Consider the following 26,864-nt stretch of genomic DNA (forward strand, 5'->3'; position numbering starts at 1 on the left):
TGCTCCGTGAATAATGGTGACATGATCAGAATGTTGTGGATGGAATATTTATGTCAGAGATCTCTAATGATGCCAAACATCACAGAGATTTGTCTTTTAATCTTCTACAACACCAATGACATTGAAAGAACCACAACTGCACAAGCACAAAGGAAGAGCTGTGTCCTGAATTCTTATGGCTGAAGTAAATCACATTTTTATGGTTTTCATTTTGGTGCGAAAAAGATTACAAGGGACTTTTTTGTGTGTGTGTGTGTGTATACTGAACACCAAAATAAAATTCTAGTGAAGAATAATTGACCCATTTCATAATATCAAGTAGCTTTTTTCCTTTAACTCTGAATTTGGCAACATCTCACAGGGGTGATGCATGTTAACAGTGTAAAAGGGAAACAAGACTTCCTGCATGATTAAAAAGTTTAATAACTCATGTTTATTCTTTATGTATCAAAGCTAACTCCAGTTATAAAAAGGCTTTTGTAACAAAACACCACCACAAGTCAATGTCTGGGTTACACAAGTCAAACGGAGAGAAAAAATGTATTTCAGAAAACAATTTTTGCAGAGAGATCAGTTTAGTCATCTTAGTAGTGAACACAAGTAATGAAAAAATTAAAAAAAAATACTGTTGAGGTATGAATTCTACTAACATATTACAAACATTTTTAATTGAAAAATCCACACTTCAGATGACTATAAACATATTTTATTTCAAGTAATTGTTCATTTATCTGTAACTCAGTCTTTTTCTTTACTTTCCTTAGTGCATCACACATAATCATGGAAAACCCTTCTTATTATTCTTGTTGCTTCTTTAGCAAGAACATCTTCCACTAGAAATCTGACACTTGGAGCAGTAGAGAGAGACAACTAAAAAGTGAGAGTAATTATAGAAGGAGAAAAGATTATTGCACATACTACTAAATGTAGAGACACTACCAGAAAACTCTCTTGTGACAATATGAAAGCTAACGTATTTTGAAAATAAGCACCCAAATACTTCTCACTCTTTGACCCAGTTTAATTACCCTGAAAATGAGTACAGAATAAACAATTTTAATAGTTGTGAGGAGCATTCATGGAAACCTATATTCTCCCTTACAATTGAAGTTCCATTTCCTGCCAGATGAACCATGAAGTGGTAACAGCTTGGGGCAACATTTTTTGTATGAGAGCTCTCCTAGAAACAAGGCTTTGAGAGAGAGTGAGAAACAGACACACCAAGAGATGAGTATACAATGAGAATTGATATAATAAAGGACATATTTTGTTAGAAGATTTTAAAATATATTTAAAAGGAGTTAATATATTACACAAATAAAGCTGATTGATTGCATTTGCAGTGCAGTTAAGCAATTTGAAGAGTGCCAGATCAGTATTCTCGTTCTATAATGGCCATGATAACTCATCATATTTGCTTTGCTACTTGTAATCATATTTTATTTTCTTTACCAGAATTCTATGAGTAATTGCTGGTGGCATATAGACTAAGTCACAGATGTTAGAACAAAAGATAAAATAAGTACACTGAATGTACATTTTGCATTTACGCCCAACAAAGGTTGTCAGCTGTTCCTTCCTTGCAGCTGCTTAAAGGTCTCCCTGTCCTCTCCCACTGGAACAACTATCTGTTGAAAGACTGCATTGCAACAATGCTCTTGTTAATTATTTCATTCTATTTAATTGTAGCTAACATCAAGCATGACAATCAGAAGATATGTTATATTAACTGTATGGAGTATTTTCCCAAGTGCAGTTTTCATGAGGCTGGCAAAAGACTTCTACATTTAAAAACTAGTCTGACAAACATCTGTCACATCAACCCATCAGAATCTACAGGAGACTGACTTTAATTTATACAAGTGGTGGCTAGTACTAAGTGGAGACTCTCCTTCCAATCTATAGCAAAAAAGGATCAAGGAGGCAGCTTCTAATGTTGTTCTTATATTTTCAAATGTCATTAAGCAGACATATTTAAACATAAATTACTACACTGATAGGAAGAAAATAATCCAGAATAAATGTTCCCAGGACATTCTCTGACAGCCATTAGTCATCAAAAAATAGTTTTTTACTTAGTGAGCACCAAGTTCAACAGAAATAATTCAATACATCTCCCTATCATTTTCTACAGCATTTATCCCTCTCAACAGAGCTTTCACTGAGCCAAGGTTTCTGTCCTAATGGATCAGATATGGAGAGGACCAAGTGCAGAGATGTTCAAGTGCCATGACAGAGTGGTCTCCAGATCCATGTCAGGTCCATGGCTTGGCTGAAATAATTCTAGAAATAGTATAGCCAGCAGTTAAGTATTCCTGGCAAATAGGATACTGATGTGATATGTGGTCACAAGAGAATGACTGTGATTTAAGTAGGACTGTGTCTTGCAAGTGCATTCAAATTTCCACAATTCAGAGATAGCTCTAGAGTCCTCACAGGTGTTTCATCACACCAGGGACATCTGCTTATCTTGTAACATTTTTTCTCTGGGATTAGTAATTATGAAAGCATCTTCCAGAAAAATGTGTGTATTCAGTGGTGAATCTTGTCCAACTTTGAATTTGGAAATATAGCAGAAACTGTATCTTCAGTCATGGCACTGCTTACTTTCATTTAAATTAAGTCAACAGTGGATTTAACTATGACAGTGTCATGAAATCTATGACCATAAAATATATGGATCTATAAAGTATATGACAAGTAATTTAGAAATCAATCTTAGTTTATCCCTGGAAATTGTCAGTTTAAAATCAAGTCTCAAGTGAATGATAGGATTTTAAATCCAAAGTTTGTATTAAACTTTCATAATGAAACAGTAGACAGCTAGGCAGTAATAAGCATTGATTTACAGTTTAGTGACAGCATCGTAATCAGAATACTAAGCTAAACTCCTTTATACAATAGTCAATAATTGAATTGAGAATAGACCAGTAGCAGAAAAGAGCTGTCTTGATTATATGAAATCCCAGATTACTTCAACTGTGACAGAGTCTGTAAATAGGTTTGCAGAGCCATAAACTAGGAAATTCAAGGTTTCTCTGGTCCTTGATGCAGACTTTAATAGAAACAAGTCCCCATGCTTTTTCTTAGTCACTCAGTGTCTCCTGATGTAATATGAAATGAATGCTGATTGATGAGGTTTGCAGTGAAATCATATAGTGTCAAAAAAGGGAAAATGCACATCTAAACAAGAACAGATTACTGAATAACTGATTTTCAGATGGATACTGATAGTGTGACACAAATTCAATCAATTGTTTTGCATTCATAGAGAAGTGATGAAGAAGAGGGAAATTTAGATACCCAGCCCCTCTTGAAAGGAGAATAAAGTTGCATGATTTACTTCTCAACCTGAGTTATTATTTTCTTTTTGGATTTCCTTTGCTTTTAACATTTTTTTAAGCCCCATGGAATTTCAGGAACTTCCAGACTGGATGTACATATTACACAATCACAGAATCATAGAATAGTAGGCGTTGGAAGGAACCTCCCAAGACCAATAGGTCCAACTCTCCTGCTAAAGTAGGTCCATCTAGATCAGGTCATACAGGAACACGTCCAGATGAGTCTTGAAGACCTCCAAGGAAGGAGACATCACATACTCCCTGCGCAGTCTGTGCCAGGGCTCCCTCACCCTCACAGTAAAATAGTTTTTTCTTATGTTTAAATGAAACTTTTTGTGTTCCAGGTTCTTTCCATTACCCCTTGTCCTTGTCACTGGATGCAACAGAAAAAAGGAATGTCCCAATCTCCTGACACTCACCATTTAGATATTGGTAAATATTAATGAGATCCCCCCTCAATCTCCTCTTCTCCAGACTTAACAGCCCCAGTTCCTTCAGTCTTTCCTAATAAGGAAGATGCCACAATCATCTTCGTGGCCCTGAGCTGGACTCTCTCCAGCAGTTCCCTGTTCCTCTTGAGCTGAGGAGCCCAGAACTGGACACAAGACTCCAGATGAGGCCTCACCAGGGCAGAGTAGAGGGGGAGCAGAATCTCCCTCTACCTGCTGGCCACACTTGATGCATCCCAAGACACCATTGGCTTTCTTGGCCACGAGGGCACATTGTTGACTCATGTTCAACTTATTATCAACCAGGACTCTGAGGTCTCTCTCTGCAGAGCTGCTCTTCAGCAGGTCAAGACTCAGCTTGTACTGGGAATGCAGGACTCTGCACTTGTCCTTGTTGAACCTCATGAGGTTCTCATATTAATTTGTGTGATTAATTTTCATACAGTATATGAAAGAATGCATAAGGGAAAAAATACTTATCAATTTTAAAAGTATCAATTTTAAAAGTCTTCAGTGATTCTACATTTTGTCAGGCACATTTCACCCATTTTTGCACTGGCATATTCTTCATCCACAGTTTTAGACATTCAGTATGTTATTAATGTTGCTGTTGTTTTTCATTGTTTGACAATTGTTATTTGAATACATTTCAACATTTTGGTGTTGAAAAATTATTTTCAGCTCACATGTTTGCCAACTATTGCATGTGCAGCATGTTAAACCCATAAATATGACATAGAATCAGAATGGTAGGGTTGGAAGGGATCTCTAGAGATCATCTAGTCCAACCCCACCCTAAAAATGTATTTGATACTAATAAAAACTACCAGTTTAAGATATAAATATATGCTTAATAGTCAGGTAAATTTGAGTGAATATAGTATAACTAGCTAGAAACAGTTGACAAACAGTCTGTAGCCTATCTATCTTATTGTTATATGATCAAGACATATAACATATCTAAAATAATTTGTTCACAAAAATATGGGGTAAATTAATCTTGATCAACTTCCAGACACCAATCCAGCCACTCACTCACTCTTCCTCCTCGTCAGGTCATGGGGAGAAAAATGGGATGAAAATGCTTGTGGATCAGAATGAAGGCAGGAAGATCACTCATCAACTACGGTAACAGGTAAAGCAGACTAGACTTGGAAAAAGTAATGTAATTTATTACCAATTAATAACAGAGATAGATAGCGAGATAAAAAAGACAAAAACTAAACCACTTTCCACCCACCATCTCACTTTTTCCAAATATGAAGTTCATTCCTTCATTTCAAACTCCTCTATCTCCTCCCCTTCAAGTTGCATAGGGCAGATGAGGAAAGAGATGTTGTGGTCAGTCTATAACAGTTCCGCTCTGCTGCTCCTTCCTTCTGACACTTTTCCATGGATCCAGCATGGGTCCTCTCTTTGGACTGCCGTTCCTGCAAGAAATACCTGGCTGCTCTGACGTGGGGTTCACCATAGGCTGCAGCATAGATATGTGCTTTATCATGGTCTCTTCCATGTGCTGCAGTGAAATGTGCACTCCATGGTAGTCTCTTGACAAGCTGCAAGGGAATCTCTGCCCAAGCACCTGGAGCACCTCTTCCTGCTTCTCTTTTTCTGACTTTGATGCTTACAGGGCTATTTCTCATGCTTTTCTTTCCTCAGTCTTCTCTGATGTGCAGAGGGTGGCAGTGACTGTGTCCAACGTGGCAGCCCTGTCATCATAGAGGCCACCCCTGCAACTCCCTGCTCCCAAATCTTTGCCATGAACATCCAATAAAAACTAATATTCAAACGCAGGATTAAATCATTCAATATTTATTCTGAGGATTTGGAAGACAATCATCCCTGTAGAGTCCCTCAGCAATACCAAAGGGAATGTTAAAAGGAGTCAGGAAAAACTAGCATTATGTGTAGTTAAGATATTGTTGCATGTACTCCATAATGTCAATAGCATAAGAGACTCTGGAAGATAATTGAGGAGGGCTAGATCTTCATAGCTTGTACAATAACAAACTCTGACACGTTTCACCTTGTAAACGGTGACAGACGTTCACCATAAGAAGCAAGACTAATAAACGAAAGGGAAAAAATCTTTAAGTGACCAAAAGCCTCGTATCCTTGTGCACGAAAGAAGAGTAATAATATATCTAATTATAGACTTATATAAGCTTATATATAGACTTATATACAAAAAAGAGAAGATTTTGGTGCCACTCATAGCTCTCTGCTAGTCTTGCTTGCTTTTCTGTCTGATTACTGATTTCACCCTAAACTATACTTCTTATTGATTACTTGAATTCTAGGAAGTTTCATTTTTCTTTCAGAGGTCACTTAAAGACTACAGCTGTCCAGACTGTATAAAAGACCACAAAGTATGTAAGGGAACCCTTGCTGAAGCTGTCTCATTCCTGCATGTGGCCAGTCCTGGTCTGCAAGTAGAGTGGTCATCTTACTACTATTCAGGCACTCTTGTCAGGATCTTTCTGTGTGTCTGTGAAGATACTCAGAGATACTTGTGAAGTCTTCCCAGAACTGAGGTGGCAGATGGTAGACAAATGAAGGTAAACTATGTGCCATATCTTATGTACCTCTGTCCAATCTACAAATCAACTAGATGCAGACTAGGGTCTGAACTAAGGTGCAAAGTAAGACCAAACGTTCTTCCTCAGAGATTAAATTTATTTGCACTCTGCTTAACCTCAAACTTAAAAGGCAGCCTAAGTTCATCCAGGAAACTATTTAAAGGCTGGTTTGGATGCTCTAGTAAGAAGCATAGACTGAAAAGATGTCTCCCACAAACCATGTTGTTTACAAGTCTATGAACAAGTCTTGTTGTTTACAAGTTTAATGAACACCTGGCTAATGCCTGATGACCGTGAAGAGGAGGAATTGTTTTAGTTGTATGACTTCTCCTTTCTTTTTTTTTCACTGCCTGATCCGATAAGTGTAACTCCAGTCAGGAGGTTGTCATCAAGTCAAGAAAAAGATGAAACTGCCACATGACATTGGGAAGGATTTACCCATCTGAAAATGCTAGAATAGTTTTAACTTCTTCTTTCCTAAACCATTTAAGGCATATGTTCCTGAGCCAAAAGAGAGAGAGAGAAAAGATTGTGTACAATCTCAGCTACATTATACACATTAAAGCCTGGACTCTAGACTGAGAATTTAGGAAGCATAGTCTACCACTGCAGTTCTGGTTATGCTGGTATATAACAGAAGGAGCATCACTATAGAGAGAGGACAACTTGCCTCTGTTGTGTACTTAAGCCAGGGTAGCTCTCAGAAGTACTCCAAACACATCCATTGTTTGCCAAATCTAGTTGTATAAATGTGATGTTTCTGCTACTGATTGAACATAATAAACTGTGTTATCTATAATGTATGTTTTTGAAGTGTTGCTTTTTTCATTTCAAGTGCATTAGTGTTATTCATGAAACCATTTTTTGAAGTCTGGAAAACCATATCCATGTGAAATATTAATAAAAAGAAAAGAAGAAAAAAATTTCCACAGAAAAATCATATTGAGAAATGTTAAATAATGTGATCAAGTATAAGCTTCTTAATATACAACTATTTTTCTCACTTTTTGTTCAGTTGTATACTGACTCAAAATTATTCTGTATTAAGCTCCTCTGTTTAGCTTTGTTTCTCACACAGGTTTTACCCACTCTTCACTGCTGTCCTGTGCTTTGTCCCTTCCCAGATGCCCCTCCCATTTTGGCAAGGGGCTGAGCTGTTTCCTGCAGTGAATGGGCTGGACTCATCTGGAACCATCTATGTCTAGCCCAGGGCAGCCCCAGCCTGCCCTCACAGAGATGGCCCCACAGCCTCACTGTCAGTGCCAGGGCATGGCACCCAGTACCATGACACAGGGCACCGGAGAGGCAGAAGGGAGCTTAGGCTGGGCTGGTTGCTCTCCCAGAGAGAAATCTCTCTTGTGGAGACCAGGTAGTGTCACCCAATGCTGTGATGAATTTCTGCTTGTCCAGTCCCAGATACTCATATTGCAACTAAGGCTGGCCCTTATTATAGTCTCCCCACCAAAGCAGAATGACTCTATTTTGCTGCTCTGTGAAGGATATTACGCATATATTGTGGTGATATTGTATCCCAGCAGTGCGTTCTTCTGTCAGAAGAGGATAGTACTAGTGAGCTGCTCACAACAACTCAAAACATGTGAGAGCATCTTTTCTGATGACAATCTATTAACAAAATGATTTAATATGATAGAACAGAGATGTCTTATGTGACTGATAAAATATTGACCATATCTCCTTCAAATTATTTCCACTGAAAAGTTGGGAGATGACATTTTAGATAAGCCCATATATGGAAAATCTTTTACTTATCTGTTTACAGAATCACAGAATGGTAGAGGTTGGGAAAAAAACCTTTAACGGTCATCTAGTCTAACCACCTCGCTAAAGCAGGTTCACTTAGATCAGGTGACACAGGAATGTGTTCAGGTGGATTTTGAAAACCTTCAGAGAAGGAGACTTCACATTCTCCCTGGGCAGCTCTGTCACCCTTACAGTAAAGAGATTTTTCCTTAAGTGGCACTTTTTGTCCTCCAGCTTTTGTTCATTACCCCTTGTCCTGACACTGCACACTACAGAAAAAAGGGCTGCCCCATCCCCTTGACATCCTGAACAGTCCCAGATCCTGCAGCCTTTCCTCATAATCTAACAGAAGGGAGCATGAGGGATCAATTATTCTTGGTAATACAGAAATGTGTTAATCCTTGAAGAATCTGCATTGACTCTCCTTTTCTCTTGTTCTAATTAATTATGTGATATCTTAACATTTATTTATATAACTATCAAGTCACATTTTTTTCCAGTAGCAGCAGTAGAGATCAGCACCAATATAGAATAAAGATTTAAAGATAGTTTGACAGGTATTTTCTTTCCTTCTTAATGCTCACAGTTATTGCAGAAAACAACCAAAACAATTCTTGTTGTTTAACACAAAGTACCATAGCCTTCAATAAATAAACTAAATGATATAGCACTCAAACTGTGAGTAGGCAAACTTTACATTCGAATGTCAGGACTCTCTTCTTTAATACTCATGAAAAAACTTAGAACTCTTGGGTCCTCAATTTTCATACTTCCCACATCCAAGCTTTGTGTTGAGACTCCATTAGGGAAAACATTTAAACACTTCCTTTGAACTTAATTTCTGATAATTTTTTAACCTGTAAAAGAGGATAGATTGAAAGCAAATACTAGAAGGTGAGAGAGCACCTAAGGTGTTCTCTGGAGTACCTGATCAGCAACATTCATAAAAGAAACAGGGAAAAGTAAAGACAATCTGGGCTTTTTCTTGTTAAATCTAGACACTATCATTTTCAGATACCACTGGATTATAATCCCTGTTGTATGTGTATCAGTCTCCATCTCACAAGCAACAGGGCTGTAAAAATCAATGGCTGCATCTGATCGCTGCTTTAGGAATCCTCTATTCTTCAACATCTAAGAATATTTCCTCAGGCTGGCTTTCAGAGATCCTGCAGACTACCTGCTGGCAATCTCTCCTAGGGTGTGAGTCACATCATACTAACTTATCTCCACATCCTACAAGTTTACCTTTCACAATGGCCTTGGGGTCACTGTCAGCAGGCAATTTGTACATTCCCTAGACAAGCTATGAAACCTGTTTTGAGGAAGCACACAAAAGAACACAATTGACTACTAGAAACGGTACTTAATAAGACCACAAGGACATGAGTAAATCTTCAGACAACTTCAGAATAGTTATATCTGCAAGGCAAAGTGTTCAGCACTATTAAAGAAGAAGGCTATCCTCGCTTTTGTCTGCTCCTGTAAACCTCTACTGCTCACATTAAACCTCTACTGATCACACTATAAGCTAGTTCAACTGTAGTTGAGTAACAGGCAGGACAGGGACATGAACTGGATCATGTGCAACCATGTGAGATTCTGCATTGGCATGAAAGAAGAAATATGTGGCTGAAAGCAGAGATAGTAAAAAAGAAATGCAGTAGAGGATGAGGGCAGGTGAAAAGGAGGGAGAATATGGGAGTAGGCATTCTGCTAACTGTTCGAATAATTCAGTTGTTGAATTCAGTTGAAAATATGCCTATAAGATCATTCCTATACTAGGTTCTACTACACCTTGGGTAGTCTTAGACCACAGGTGTGTTTTAAAGACCAGATATTTATTAATAATTTGGCAACATTTTGTTTATTCTTTTGTTCTGGACCTAATTCTTAAAAATTGAACAGAATTACTATTTACATTGTTTCACAATTTTCTCTAAAATGTTTTTCTTACACACTTGCTGGATTTTGTTGTAATACCCAGTGGCAAAGAGCCATATGTCATGTAAATTTAGTCTGTTGTTTGTTTTCTTGATAGCATCCTACTACTTCAACACTGAGCAACCAGTCAATTTTACTTGAGACACCATCAGAGACCAGAATCATAGCTTTTTATCCTCTTGAACTGTAGTGTCTTCAAACCTGCCTCAGCTATGAACTTGGTGACTGCAAAGAGTATAGAGAAAGAAATCATTGGGACTGACAAAAAGAATACAAATTGAACGTTCTACCTTTTCATTCTCCCTAATTTATAGATGCATTGCTTGTTTCGTTTCACTTTCCTTCTGACTTCTCCCTTTCTCTATGTTTATTTGCATTCCACATGTGGAAACATTGGCATAGAAGAAAACCTGTCTGATTCTCAGCATTTTCTTCAACCTATATTCAACCTACATTAATACAGATATAAACTTAATTTTTCCCTATTGGACCATTGTGAATCTGGATGGCTGATTTTGTTGTTTGTAGGAGATGTAATTCTTTCTCTATGCAGAAAAGCTAATGAAAACATAAAATATTCATATTGCATCCCTAATTGTATAATAAAATGAAACATGTGCAGTTATATTTGAAAACCTCCAGTCCAATTAGTAGTAGCCTAATAAACGCTTCAGTGAAACATAGAATGTTTAGTACTACCCAGCTAAATCTGTTTCATCATGCAATTGTATTAATGATACTAATAAGATAATGCTAAAAAGCCATAAAACATGTGCAAATATATATTCTTGTTTTAAATATCTAAATATCAACTAAGGGATGACTTTGGGGTTTGGTAATCAAGATTAACCTGTTCCATTAGTATTTATTCTACTATGTATTCCTTGTTGGTGGTATTTTCTTCTGTGGTTTTATTTTTCTTTTAAGTGATATTATTTAATTTATCATTAGACAGTATGAATTTATGTATTATTGAAACATGGCAAAAAATACACTTCCAAAAGTCTATTTCAGCCTTTAGTTTACCTTGTAGTCCCATAAAAATAATCCCAAATTGATCCTGTTATTCTAATCAAACAAACAATCTTTGAATACAGAAATTACAAACATAATGAAGTCTTTTCCTTTTTTTTTTTTCAAAAATCAGTATCTATTTTCTGGAAAATACTCTTTCTGTGAAAGATATGAAGTCACGGAACAAAGTGATTCTCTGTTAGCAATAGGTTTTATGGAAGAGTCAGAAGTGTCAAACTAAAACCCGCTTATCCATTTTCTCAAAGGATTAGATGATTTCAGATTAAGAAAAACATATTGTAACAATGATGTTAAAAATCTTCTAGTTTTTAATATCACAGATAGAAAGATTAGGGAATGTGTTTGAATAACGAATACATCTCCAAGTTAAATAAACAGAACAGATTTATTTCAGCTTGTTTCTTTTTCACATTGGCTAGTTTAACCACTATTGGAGCAAAATTTGGTTGTAAAACTTGTCCTTTGATCAGGATTTTCTACAAGTGTCTATCACAGTGATCCTTTTCTCTTTCTTAAAAGTTAGTGATATCAACCCCTAACATGTGATTCCAGACAAAATGTATGGAATGTAACAGACAATAATATTATTTATTCTCATTGTAATGTTTAAGTGTAAATGATTCATAAATCTAAAAGTTAATTGCCTCCATTACTTATCTTTAAAACCACAAAAATACTGATATTATGATGTCATAGAGGTAATATTTTCTGTCTGTTTGGGCCACTTTTTCTGTCCATTTTGAAGGTTTTATTTGCAATTATAGCAACTCAACTGTTAGCACACTTTGAAACAGTGGGCATTTCAATTCCCTTTCTGCTTTTATAGAAACTGCAAGCTTTAATTAAGCTATCAGAGTAAGTTGATTGAAATTTAATATTCTCAATTTATTGACTTTCCTTTCCAATTTGTTTCCTTTTTTCATGTGGTGTGGACAACTGTATCACAGTGTTGAATTATTTATTTGTAATCAGCAGTTGTTTGACATGGAAACTGTGTACCACTTTATCTAAATGAACAAAGAACAGATTGATGAGGAAGCACATTTACGCAATGATCATTTAATCTTTACATTTGAGAAATGTTTTAGGATTACTTTATCTAAAAATCACAGTGGGAATGATACTTACACGTTCTTTTTTCCATTACTTTAAAGTATGTGTTAAATTCTGCGTCACTTGCACATTCAATTGTAAACAAAATATTGACTTTTCTTTACATATAATTTCCCTAGGTACTTTCCCTTCTTCATCTTCATCACACGGAACCTATATGCATATTAGGTTTGAAGTTTTACATACCATAGATAAACACTGAATTCCACTACAGAGTAAAGTTCTGAATTCAATACACAGAAAATTCTCTGCAGGACAACTGTTTTATGATAGGCTGTTAACAGAGGTCATATTTGACTGAAGTGCCTTTTCAGTTATTTTCAGAATGAATAACAATGTTTGGAGATTGTTACTCTGTTTAGTCTTAACTTTTTGCACATTTATGTGATGACAAAATCCTGTAACAAAGAAAAAAAGGATTATCAAAAGAAGTTACAAAATAATAATCAAGTTGGAACCACTAGGAGAGTACTGAAAGTCAAAGCTAATTTTCCTGTTATAATTCAAATTCATACCAACTTCAGTGCCAGTTTTACGACTGAGGTTTAATCAGGTTAGAAGATCATGAAATGAGTTATATGACAAAGGGTCTTTGGATCTTTAATGTTTTAAAGGATCCCTATTCATTTTGAATCTAATGTTCCAAGTAAGTTACCAACCAGTGGTCAAGGTCTCTCTATTCCTTTCTGTGGTGTTCAACTCATTCTAAATATAGATCTAAAATAAGACAAATCTATTTACTGCTTAAAGGGACATTTTTGTTATACTGACTATAAAAGTAGCCTAAGGTGATGACCTCAAGCTTAAGTGTAGACTTATATATTTGAATATTTGGCACAGAAAGTCTTAACCAATCTAATTCTTCACAAGGAAAAAAAAAAATAAAAGAATCTGGAATACAAAAAGTTCCATTTAAACATAAGGAAAAATTGTTTTACTATGAGGATGATGAAGGTGATGAAGCCCTGGTACAGGCTGCCCAGTGAGGGTGTGGAATCTTCTCTGGAGATTTTCAAGACCCACTGGATGTGTTCCTGTGTGACCTGATCTAGATGGATCTGCTTTATCAGGGGAATTGGACTAGATGATCTCTAAAGGTCCCTTCCAACTGCTATCATTCTGTGATTCTATGATACTGTACAGTTCAAGTCAGTAAAGGCTGTTTCCTGATGTTCTTCATCTCTTTGTGACTATGTAGAGCAGTTATTCCACTCTTGGTAGTAGAGCTATCTTGATCTCATAGGGAAAGATCTCACCTCGTGCATCCAAAAATCACAACTGCCTACAATATCTTTCATTCAACCGAGTCTTTCTATCATCTGTTACCATAACTGGGTCTCTCTTTTTCATCATTCCCAGCTGATAAAATCCAAAATTATAATTAAAATATTACTGATAGTCATTGTGAACTGTATGCTTAATACTGCATTTCTAGTCCTAAAGTTCATCTGTTTTTTAAGCTGTTCCCAGTTTCATGTCATCAATAGCATATTATTAGTTTTGAGCTGAATAATTGAAAGCTGCAGTCACATGGTACTTGGGATCTATGTGCATGCAGGCACATATGCCTCAAAACTATTATCAAAGCATATTGCTTGAAAAAAGACCGGTCTAGAAATTGATTGTTTCAGAAGGATGTCTCCTTTTCATTATTCACTACAGGAAAACATATGTTTTTCTCATCAATCTATCATTTCCAAGAAGATTTAGTCAGTTTGCAACTCACACTGCTTCAGTTTATGGGTACATATTCATTTCTTGACTTCACAGTGCTTAGAATAAGTTTTGCTACTAGTCTAGCAATGCCTAGTGAAAAACTCAAAGAGAAAATAACTGTTTCCAGTTCTTCTACCAAGTAATATACTACTCTGCACTACAAATTTTACACTAAAATGAAGCCCATATACTTCAAAAACTAATTATAGCATCATGTGTTAATCTCATATAAATTTTTCTATGTACGAAAGAATAAAAATATGCTAATATTGTGTATTTTCAAATGAAATTTGTCCAGCTGCTAAAGGAGAACAAACTTTATTTTAAAGATAGATTTCTAAATAATTGATAAATATCTCAGATCTACTTAGTCTGTATTAATAAATGACTATTTTAGAGAGATAATTGCAGATAAATTTATAATTTGCAGCCATAAACAGCGAGTGAATATAATACATTTTACTGAAGTGTTCATAATCATCCATGGCACATACCATATACACCTGTAATACACTTGAAATTTTATTAATAATTAATGAATCCAGAATAAATTATGCATAAATTTACCTTTACTGTAAAGTACAACCCTGAGGCTGGTGATATCACAAAGAATCAAGTGCGAACCCTGCAATAGATTTTTTTCTGCTAATTCTAATTTCCTATTGAGCAAATGGTTATTGTAATTGCAAGTTAGGTAAAATAATTTTAAGCCTTTATTATTGCAACACTGTCTCCTCCAGGACTTATGTTAATGATGATATTCTAATTTATAGCCAACTGATTCCATGAGATTGCTGTGGTAGAAAATTTGTTTCTTTATGTAGGTGAGCATTTGTAAGCAACAATAACATTCTGAGATTCCATATTGAGCTTAAATAATTCCGAACATCAATATTTAGGAATCATGGCTGCATGTTTTTATCATTTATCCAGTAAAAGAATAGTGAAGCAGATCGTTATGATTGAAGATACTTCATTAAAAAAAACTGTTCAAGATCCTGTATCAAAGTTTAATATTTCATGTTAAAAAATAAATCATACGTACCTTAAATAATTTATTTCTTTCCTTCAGAGATGGGTATCACCTGTCTTGAGGAGCTGACTGTCCTGCAGACTCATTTTTTGATACTTGACTTTACAGGCCCTCCTGTCACCCCCCACATCATCCATTTTAAGAAATGAGACACCTTGATGGTATCTATCTGCTTCATGTTAAACCAGGGTTCAGGATCTTGCCACTTTTCCAACAAAGGTCAATTTGGAACTCATTTTTCTTAATATTCTTGTGTACCTAAATTACAAAAGGTTTCTCGGGTTCTCCCTATACACAGACTTACACCAAGGAAGAATAATAGTATTCATCCAGAATCACCCTCGAGGCCTTTACCATGGTGATGGAAACCAGCTGTTCAACTCCTGAAGTCTCGAGTGGCAAGCATACTTATTTATTTAAAAGATATCTTGATTGCAGAAGAGTTAGAAAGGCTGTTATAGCTGATCAAATAAAGCGAAAATGATTTGTTGAATAATTTATATGACAAATATGGGCAAAATCTGGCAAATACATTGTTCATCAAATAATGCTTGCACAACTGAATTGAAAAAAACAACTCTTAACAGTCATATGCCAACATATGTAAAAATCTGTTTCTGGGTCAGATTGAAAAGAGCTTAAAGGAATTTCCTTGAAGGAACCAAGGGACAGGTTCACATAATATCAGCATTTTAAGTTTATCAGTGTTATCTTCAAATTCTCTCTCAAAACCTCTAGATACTGAAAGTTAATAAATATCCTAGCTTTCATCAGTATATTCCCTTAACAACTAACCTCCTTCTTCTATGTTTGTCTTGAACTACTACACTTTTAACAGATCTAAACAGCTTTGATATATTTCACATCTAGGATCCACAGACAAGTTTTTCCATAGTTACTCATGTTGAGGAGCCTCCTCTTAGAACATATTCAGGAATTCCCATAGGGACAGAGTCCAAATATCTTGAGGCCCTCCATTTTTATTCAAAGCTCAAGGATGAGGAAAGGTGACCCCCTTTAAACAATAACCTCATCATTCAAGGATACAGAAACATCAATTATTTCTTTCTGGGGAGTTACAACGCTTATGTCCTACTTCCCAGGAAAGTGTTTAACTACTCTTTACCTTGTCAGATTGGCAATGAAATAAATAACAAGTAAACCTATACAATCATTTCAATCATTCCTTAGTCTTTGTCTTCCTCACTGTGAATAAGCTGAAAAAGTGCCCTATAAATGTTTAGACAGGGTCAGATGCTGCTGTAATCTGACAAAGAAGCAGAAAGCAATGTGACATGACTGTGGAGTAAGAATGCAAGCAGTAGCCACTTGTGCTTACGTTTCTCACTCTCTATTTCCTTTGAAGTGTTCTCCCTTCTAAGAAAATCTATGACTGGTTAAGGTTTCTTCTTTGCCAGAACAGGTAAAACCAGTCTGACTTTACACTATGGTGAAATTACGTACTTTCTGTTGTCATTTCATATTGAAAATTGAAAGATATAGCAGAAAACCCTGTGTGTTTGTTAGCACTGGACTGAACGTCACAGGTATCTGATGGAGGGAACATTAAAAGCCATGTGTTTTCCTCATCCAAAAGTCAATAAAAAGTAAACCTTGTTTTCACAGTTCATTGCTTCAGATAGGGAAGGCCATTGTCTCCTGCCATGGCCAGGAGCACTTTGAATATTACAGGGAGAGAAGAACTGGGTTTCCTTTTGTGGTTCATGTGGGTTTTTCTGGGGACCATTTTGTGGAATATAATCTTGCCTCAGGTTACTTTTGGAGGTACATATAGGAGTATCAGGCAACGGTGCACCTTTCCATGTTCACTGGTTCCCCAATCACAGAAAAGTAAAAGGTATTTTTTGTAGCTGTGGCACACAGCTAAGTAACTAAGACCAAGTAAGCCAGATGAGTGCTAGTCAGTTTTATTTTGAAAGGGAGACTGACCTTTGTTTCAAACAGCACATTGTCATTATTCCTTCCCTTTTGCCATTGATTGAAATACAGCTGTAACAATTTCACAGGGCTGTTTCAAGACCTATGAAGTGTAAATTGCTGTATGTAAATATTTTTTTAATTATTCTCTGTCTCTGGTATTGAGATTAATATCTTGAATTATTTAAAGGAATAAGTTGTGCAACAGGTTACATTTCAGCACAGGAATCTTTTACCATAAGCAGTGTAAGAAAGCAAGAAAGGAGACTTGGAGCTACCTACTTTGGAGCAAACATCTGTACAGCCATCAGGAGGGAGAGTTTGCCATATTACAGACACATCTGGTAGCAGATTTTATTATAAAAGAACATATATCAGGCAATGACAGATCACTTGCTGAAAGTAACCTCCTGAGCAACGTTTGGCTTCTCAACATCTGTGTTTAGCTGAGGATTCCAGCTGAAGACAGTTACATCTGTAGGTACCAGAGGCTTGAAACTGGGGTTAAATGATTAATAGCTTTCTTTTATTACTCAACTAGATGATTCATATTAATTGCACTAATGTAGATTTGCATATAGTCCAGTTTTACACAATGATTTGATAAAGGTATAGTGAGTATTTACTTTAAGGGAGGATTACAGCAAATGTAGCTGTGTTTACTCTCTTTTCTTTCCTTCTTCTTATCGTATTATTCTCCCCACCTTTCCATACACACGCTGTATTTTTCAGTCTCACTTCCTCTCCTTCTAAGGTTGTATGAATGCTTAGAGAATATGCGCTTCGAAAACACTCCAACATCTGCTCATTTTCTATTAACTGTTAACTTCAATATCTACTCTAGCATGGAATAAGAATGGGACAAGAGAAAAAGAGTGAATACTATTGGCAGAAATGGTCAATTATTCATTGTGAATAATTAATCAAATGAATTTGTACAAATAAATTATTTGTATTTTTTCATTATGCTACAAACACCTAACACTATGCATGAAATATTAAAACATAACAGAAAGCTACTTTTATGGAGCTATAAAAAGTGAAACCACAGATAAACGCTTAAAGAGACCCATAATCAAGTCCAAAAAAATAAGACATTTGTTAGGAAACATTAGAAGAAAAAATCTTCCACATACTTCAACTTTAGCCAAATAGAGCTTTTTGCCCTCATCTCAAGACTAAGGATAATTCTGTTTCTTCTATTATTTTAAACAATAGTAAATTAGCAATTTCTGATGGGTCCAGAGAAAAGAGTTGTATGATTAATTGCTGTTCTTACTGCAAGTTCTTTTTATTCGGAAGCACAAGTTTTGCCTACAGAGGTGCTGATTGCATTTCAGATACTTGCTCACTAGTTAGTCTGTATGCATAGTTTCACCTAAGAGTATTCCTGAGTACTTTTCAATATGAGACTGTTATTTCTGTGCATCTAAACTGTAGCCCAGATTCAGTTTGTCTTGTGTTTTTGCCCTGTCCAATCTGACTCTTACCCTACAAAATAATATGTCTAGCTAGCCTTTCTCTCTGACTGCACGGTAGATTGCAGGTAGATGAAAAACAATTAATGTGACAAGAGCCTGTGGTGGTTTTGTCAGGTGTCCACCAAGTCATAATATCACTCCCTCTCCTAAACTGGACAGGAGAGAGAGTGAAATATAACGAGAGGTTTGTGAGTTAACGATGGAGAGATTACTCAGCAATTAGCATCACAGGCAAAACAGACTCAACTTGCAGAGAAAAAAGGTTTGATTTATTAAAGGAACAATTAAAACAGGGAGATGACAAAAAAAACTGAATCTTAACACATCTCCCCCAACCCCTTCTCTTCCCAGGACTCTTCTTCCTCCCCCACAGCAAGGCAGTGGATGGAGGATGGGGGTTGCAGTCAGTTCATCACAGATGGACTTTGCCACTGCTGCTTCTCAGAGGGAGGCCTCATCACACTTCCCACTGCTACACTGTGGGGTCCCTCCCATGGGAGACAGTCACTCACAGACCTCTCCAATGTGGGTGCTTCCCATGGGCTACAGTTCTTCACGAACTGTTCCAGCATGGAGTGTCTCACGGGGGCAGCTCCTCACACCCTGCCCCAACGTGGGTCATTTGCCAGGAGAACAGTCCTTCAGGTATCAACTGCTCCAGTCTGAGTCCTTCACAGGATCACAAGTCCTGACAGAAAACCTGCTCTGGTGTTGGCTTCCCTCTCCCCACAGGCTCCCAGGTCCTGCCAGGAACTTGCTGCAGTGTCGGCTTCTCATAGAGTCACAGCCTCCTTCAGGTATCCATCTGCTACAGCGTGGGGTTCTCCACAGGCTGCAAGTGTATCTCTGCTCCCCAACGGCTTCCATGAACTGCAGGGGAACAACCTGTCTCACCATGGTCTTCACCATGGGTCATAGTGGAGTCTTTCTTTCAGGGTCTAAGCACCCTCCTCCCATTCCTTCTCCACTGATCTTGGTGTCTGTGGAGATGTTTTCACATTCTCACTCCCAAATCAAGCAGCCTGACAAAACAAGTATCTTATGTTTACTCAGGACATTAATTTTTCAGATCTTACCAGAGAAGAAAGTTCAAAAGTCATACTCCCATCAAGAACTTAAATACCTTTATACATAGCTGTGGAGAAGAAGTTGATGATGTGTTGAATTCCAGGTTTTGTCATTGCTGTGTACATAATTCTGAGTCTCTCTGGCTGTCACAAAATTTACTGATTGAATGAACTGTCTGTCCTGTGGTTCCTTCCCATGGAAGGAAAGAAATTGGTATGAGAATTGCTTTACTTCCATTTCTTCTCCTGACATGGAACTGACACATATAATCTGTGGTTTAGTTTCCTTCTATCAGTTCATATATGAGTTTGGAATTTATTACGCATTTATTATCATAGACACTGATTTCTACAACTTTAGATTTTCATGTATGTACAGGGGCACTTGCAATGGAGGGTTTTTTCATGTTTCTAAGTTAAAGCAATAACAGCTTATTGCTGGAGTTATATCTGTGGACTGGAGTTCTTGTTCCCAAAAAATTGATGATGTATTGATAGGTCAACACTATTGTTAAGAGTAGAGACTATTAGTTTAGTAGACACTTAGTAATATATTAAGTAGATACAACTGGAGACAACATTACAGATAAGTAATTGTTCTTGAAAATTGTGCTAAAATATTTTAAACTCTCACTCTTTATTCATAGTTTACAAAAGAATCCTCAGTTTCCACACAAGGATCTTATTAAAGTGGTCATCTGTTCCAAAATGCTGAGCATTCCACAGCTGGCAAAGAGAATACTTCTGAAATCTTCATACTTCATTTAGATGCCTAAACAAAATATGAGCACTTAGGAAAATATAGTTGTTATTATTCAGGTTATAGGTGATAAACCATTTGGAAAAACTATCTGTTAATGTACCAGTGACAGGTTAGCCAACGTTTACCCTGTAATTTTGAACTATTATAATAATTTTTGTTCAAAATACATATTGGACATTTTTACAACTCATTTACCAGCTGTATTACACACTGAAAGACCCTGAAAACATCCTTGGAAATACTATCATGTGACAGTAGAAATTTGATCCTCTCAAGCTTGCACTTTTGGTTTATACCAGTTTACAACACAAATGGAATTCACTATGGCTTTTCCTGGACTTTTAAACTCTACAATCAGAATTACAAAATTTATGAGTCAACTACTTAGACCAGAGTCGGTAAACCATTGAGTTTCATAACTCATTTCTTTGTATTCTGATTTTACATATTATCAAACATTATAAGGAAGTGTCATTTTAGATCAGGAGTGCTCAGTAAAGAAAATCAAACTCCCCTAATGAACATCACAAAGTCCAACAGGGTTTTGGGCTTTTTTTCCAAATGTTAAACAAAGAGCAAAATATGCACAGGACCTTGGTTAAAGATAGTGGAAAATTATCTTAGATCACATGGTGGTAGGATGGTGAGGGGTTTTTTTTTGTAAGAAAGGACATTTGTTTCGGAGGAAAGACAAATCTAAAAGACAAAACCAGCATAACTACTCTTTTTCTGTAGGACAGGTAATATCAAGAAGTTTTTCTAATTGTTCTCTGTGAGTTGGGTGATAAAGAAATAGCTGGTCGGTACAGTGAGCTTATGTGAGTGCATAAAGGACTGACATCACAGAATCCCAGAATATTAAGAGTTGACAGGGACCTCAAAAGATCATCTAGTCCAACCACACTGCCAGAGCAGGACCACCTACAGTAGGTCACACAGGAACGCATCCAGGTGGGTTTTGAACATCTCCAGAGAAGGAGACTCCACAACCCACATGGGCAGCCTGTTCCAGTGCCCCATCACCCTCACAGTGCTTGTGTTTCTTTGGAACCTCTTATGTTCCAGCTTGTACCTATTGTCTATCATTGAACATTATTGAGAACAGCCTGGGTCCCACAAAGATCTTTTCAAAATATTCCTTTCTGCCAAAGGAGAATACTGGTAAAGTGAAGGAATGCTGCAAAAAGAGGGAACATGAAAAGGTACATCACTAAAGCAAAGGAATCTTATTGCAAACGTTTAGCACACTAATGTGCATTGGAGTACTTCTTAAGGTTGGAAGGTTCATTCAGGACAATTTGGCAGTTTTTACTTCCTCAAATGTACTTACATAATCAATTTCTTCACTTTCCATAAGTAATTCCTAAGGGTGAAGTTACACAAGATAGCTATGTCAATCACTACCAAAAGATAAAGTCCTGCTCCTCCTTTCCGTTCATCTTCTTTTCTGGCTTTTTAAATTTTTTTGCTAATACAGCAGCCATACATTTATTTTCAGGAAGTAAGAGGAAGGATCTTTTAAAACTGTTTTTGTGACAAATCCATTCACTGGTAAGCTCCAGAGACTATATAAGGGAAGAGGAATAGTAGACTGCTGAAAACAGAGGTGAAGATACATGCCCTACATTTCATATAACTGCACTCTATGGATATAACAGGTATATGTTGGCAGTACTGTACAGATCTAACATCTTCTATCTAAGAGACCTTTGAATCTACTTCCCTGAATAACCAATGATAACCAACTCTCCTCCCCACCTCAAGACATTTCCTCTAGAACATCTGAATGTCAGCAATTTTATCCTTCTTTACACTTCCTAGTAATAAAAAAAAGTCCTGATCCCCTCATTATATGATTTGCTTTGATCAAAGAGATGAAAATATATCCTTCATTATGTGATCTCAGCTTGTGTTAATCCTAGACATCTTCCTGACTCCTCCTTAAGGATACATCACTTAGATAATTAGTCACGCTAGAGAAGGGGAAAGGATGGTGTTTTGGTTGGCAATTACTAATATGACAGAGAAGTGAGTTCTCAACCGAGACGATTATAAGATGGAGTGGAATTAAGAGCTCTGGCATTTACTTTCAAAAGGTTTTCATGTATTTTTCTGTAATTACAGTAAATATGCTTTTGAAATTCAGTTGTGTAAAATAATGGCACCCTTATCTCTAGGCTGATAGAACCACCTAGAACTTGATCTGACTCTTCTGCAAAACCATGATTAACTTTAATTGGCAATGAAAACAGATAGATTTTGTCTCAATGTTGATGAATCCAATTGTTTTTAGAAGAGACAGGATTTATAGACTCCTGAGTTTGAATCTTTGTTTATGGCTGACGGCAAATAGGAATCTGAGAGAGTCTTATTCTTACAAGAGGGTGAAAGGTTAAAGCTGGCAAGGAGTTATGGGTGGCCATAGTTATTTCAAGAAGATGGGAGAGAGGAAAGAAAACATACTCCAAGGCTGTGGTTTCATCATTGGATTAAGTAGTTATAAAACTAGTTGCTGCCACAAATAATATTCCTTCTTCTTGAGCTCTTGCAGTTGTACAGCTACCAAATCAGATCACCTCTCTGACTCAGGTAAAAAACAAGAACTTATTTATCTGCAGTCAGCTCACTGCAACTTTCACAAAATGAGAATCCACACAAACGCAGTACTGATGCAAGTGATGATTGTGAAAACTACACTAAGGGAATATGATGGAGTTTCAGAAGGTCATAAACTCTTGATATTATTGTCCAATGTAAATAAGTGATGTGGTCCATCATCTCAGAAAGGTACTAGTTTGTTTCTCTAAGGAGGTTTGTAGCCTCATCTAATTCATTGTAGTGTTTCTAACTTCTTTACATCATTTTTAAAAATCTATGTGGTGATTTGTTTAATAACAAGTTCATAAGCTATATTTATCATTCTTAAGGATTTTGTTATATTTTCCCACCTGCTGTGCATACTTTAACAATTCTGTTTAATTCAGAAGGTACTCAACTAGGAATCTGAGACATTTACTCAGACTCATGTCTTTTTTTATTGAGCCCTGGATTCTGTACCACATTTGTTTCAGGTGGTGAGTGTCACTCATTGCAACAGGCCACTGAGTAATTCTCACAGTCTAGAGGAATCTAGAACATTTTTCATACGAGGAAAGACTATGGGAACTGGGGCTGTTTAGTCTGGAGGAGATTGAGGGGAGATCTCAACATTTATAAATATCTAAAAGGTGTCAGGAGGTTGGGATATCCTTCTTTTCTATAGTAGATAGTAACAGGACAAGGGGTAATGGGATGAAGCTAGAACACAAAAAGTTCAACTTAAACATAAGAAAAAACTATTTCACTGTGAGGGTGACAGAGCCCTGGCACAGGCTGCCCAGAGGGGTTGTGGAGTCTGCTTCCTTGGAGGTCTTCAAGACCTGCCTGGACATGTTCCTATGTGACCTGATCTAGGTGAACCTGCTTCTGCAGGGGAGTTGGACTAGATGATCCCTTTCAACCCCTACCATTCTTTGAATCAAGTGCAGGAGAAAGATACCATAAACATTGCTATGCTACTGATCTTCACAGACCCAGGACAACACACTTAAAAAACATTGGGACTTCCCGATATGTTAATGCACATGAACTGTAACAACATGGAAATTTCTTAATGGTCAGCCTAAATGAAAAATAACCTTAAAAGTACAGTAATTCACAATTTTGCACAGGCTCCTGACAGCTTTAATTAATTATCAATGCCAATAGGTTCAATGAGCTATTATGGATGTCAACGAGTAGTCCAGTTAAGAACAGCTTTACATGTTTGCCTGTATTTAATTTGGCCATCCTCTTGATTCTTTCCTGCATAGAGAATTTGTGGTGAAAAGGTTTTGATAAAAGTGTTTACCAAGGGCTAAATGCTCCTGCTTAAATACTAACTTATTTATACAGGAAAATTGAATAAATCAGTCCTAGTGCCACATGGTAATGACAGAGAAAATAGATTTTGAATAAATTTCCCAGTTGACTAGGAAGCGTGGAAGATCCACTCAAATCCACTTTCATAGCAATTGAGCAAACTCGTGCAACTCAAAAGATGTCAAGCTACTGTCTCAAAGACTCTTTATAGATTAAGATCGCCTTAATATCATTAACTTTACATAGTCTTCTCTATGTAATATGCTGTTAGCCTTGTAAATTTGTTTCTTATGACAAATTCACTTCTTTTTGTCCCACAGGTCTTTATTTAAGAAATTTTTCAACTTCCTCTGTCCATCTGAGACTATGAAGAGGTTTAATGTCTGGCAAGTTATTTTGGGTTAACACAAGTTAATAATCATGTTTCACTGCTGCTTTGACTTGGACAACCAGACTCCAAAGCTACATTCAATATTCAGTTCTGTTGGTGATTCAGTTATCTGAAGGGGTTTTTTTCTCTGAACTCTCTTTGATCAGTTACTGTCTTAAATCTACTGGATATTCTAAGTCTTACTATGTCGATATAGGTGCAGTCACTTCTGGCATTTCCAACTTGCCTTAATCTTGGCCTTAGTATAGAAGAGAAAGCAGGGACTTAGAGGTACTTCATGGGTATTATGCCCCTAGGACTTCTATTGCTAATTTGTTTTCAACTCTAAGTGTGTCTCAGTGTATTTTCTCCGAGTCCCAACTAATTTGTGATCCAGAAAGACTTTAGGAACTTTATTTTTTAATATGAGAGTGAGTTACAAAGTTGATTTTGTCACTATAGAAACAAGAAGTTCTTTAACAGAGGCTGTGAAGCAGTTGTTATTTCATAGTTGACTAACTGTAAAATATTCAAAACAGAAGAACAGGAAGCTCCAGTACAACTTAAGAATATATCGTCTGATTCCATTCATTAGCACAGAGTGATGCTAAAAAATTGGCATCTCAAGGCAGTATTATCCTTCCAAGTGCATAGCTACAGAACAACAGTATGCAAAAAATAATGGAAAAATAGATTGGTTTTAATTAGAACAACATAGGCTGCAAATATCATTAATGAAGTATGTTTCATCTTCTAATTCAAACTTTCAGAATGACAGGAACTTATTTCAAACTCTTAACTGAATTCCCAAGTACCTACTAGTAGGCCAGAGCAAAAAAAGAAGTTTATCTTTCCTTGCAGTGCAACCATTACAGGACGGGATTGATGGACATGAGTGTTTTATCCTCTCAGTTCATCCTTTTTGTCTCTACTCAGTGAAGTTGAGAACAATAGCAAACACTATTAAACACCACAAAGCAGACTTATAATAATGTGGAAAGAATATAGTTTTCTCTTAGGCTAAAATAAAAACTTGATGAAGAAACAATTTGTGTGGAACCAATACAGAATTTTTCTTGCATCTTCTGCCAAAACACAAAACTTAAATGTTACTACAAAAGAATTTATTTGACCAAAAACTGATAATGAAATCTCAGCTTTATATTCCATTTATTAAGCTAATTTATCTTAACTACAAGGTCAGAAAAAAAAGGTATATGTACATGATAAACTTTTAAAATTAAGTGCTTGATTAAAAAAAAAAAAAGACAGAAATTAAATTATTAAATTACTAGTCTTATAAGGAAATATAAGCCCACAATTTTTTAAAGTAATTGGTCAGGATTCCTTATTTTTTATAGAATTTTTCTCTTCCCAAAAAATTGTTGCAAAGTATAAGATTTACCAAGACAAATAATTGCATTCTAGCATAGAAGGGTTCCCAAGGCAAAGTGGTAAAGGTAGTGCCCAAAGATCTGCTTCATGTCACCTCTATAGCCTTAGGCACGCTGGTGATCACTAAATAAAGCTATTTAAAATATATTGTTAACAAACCATTATTTGTTTAAGGAGCTCCCTGAAGATAGAATGAGAGTCAAATTAAATCTATACTAAGAGGGCTGTAACAAAACAGAAACATGTAATATGTTGATTAACTTAGAACCCAGGACCATAGCAACTTGATGTGGGAAAGGCCTCTGAAAACAGTTGTAAAACAAATAACAATTGCCATAAATATCAAGTCACTTACCTGGGATTCCTGAAAACTATTAGCGGGTTCCATACCCACAAAAGGAAATTTAGCACTTAGATACAAGATCAGATCATGTGATTGGTTGCATCATAGTACTTTTGCTTCACTCTACAATTAAACTTGTCACATTTTTACTTTCCCACTCTACACCGTAAATGGAACTAAGGCAGTGTTTCAATTATTACTCATGATGAATAATAAGCTACAGCTTATTTTCCCAGGCTATTTACCTCTTTTATGTGGTGATGAAGAACTTTAATTTTGTCACTGTCATTATCAAGATTTCAATAATAACAACAAAAACACAGTAAGAAACTTGTATATATAATCAATCCAATCTTTTAATATGCCTGTGTCAGCACATTTAACTCCATCGTGTAACCTTGACACAAAAGTAAAACTGTATCATATAGGCTTTGAATAGGTCTGATAAAGGCTAAAGCTCTCAGATTTTTGTTATTCCTCGAAGTCTGTAAAATATATCCTAAATTCAAACATCATAAATTATTTTTGAAAGCAAAAAATGTATTTAAGAAATGCACTATTAAAAGCAAGTAAAATCTTCAAAGCTGTTTACGTGGCTTGCCCTAGTACAAGCATTTAAGACCAATCTGTAGG

This window comes from Colius striatus, chromosome 1 (assembly GCF_028858725.1).
Source record: "Colius striatus isolate bColStr4 chromosome 1, bColStr4.1.hap1, whole genome shotgun sequence".
In the NCBI taxonomy this organism is placed as follows: domain Eukaryota; kingdom Metazoa; phylum Chordata; class Aves; order Coliiformes; family Coliidae; genus Colius; species Colius striatus.